Below are 255 nucleotides of genomic sequence, written 5' to 3'. Positions count from 1 at the left end.
ACGCAGCAGCGACCGGGGGATCTGCCGCCTCACTGCGGAGGAGGCGGCGCCGCCGACTGCAACACAAGACGACAACTTTTTCAGATGTGTGTAAATCACTCTTTATGCAAAACTACACTATGGTTTGAGACTTTTATTTTCTGTGCATTAATATTCATGTTTAAAACGACGCTGCCTGATGAATCTGCTTCAAAAACAGGAACTCATGAAAGAACAAGGTGTGGATGTTTTCTCTTGTTCATCCAACTGATTCTA

Source organism: Pleuronectes platessa, chromosome 12, assembly GCF_947347685.1.
Source record: "Pleuronectes platessa chromosome 12, fPlePla1.1, whole genome shotgun sequence".
In the NCBI taxonomy this organism is placed as follows: Eukaryota; Metazoa; Chordata; class Actinopteri; order Pleuronectiformes; family Pleuronectidae; genus Pleuronectes; species Pleuronectes platessa.
This window is presented reverse-complemented; position numbering follows the sequence as displayed.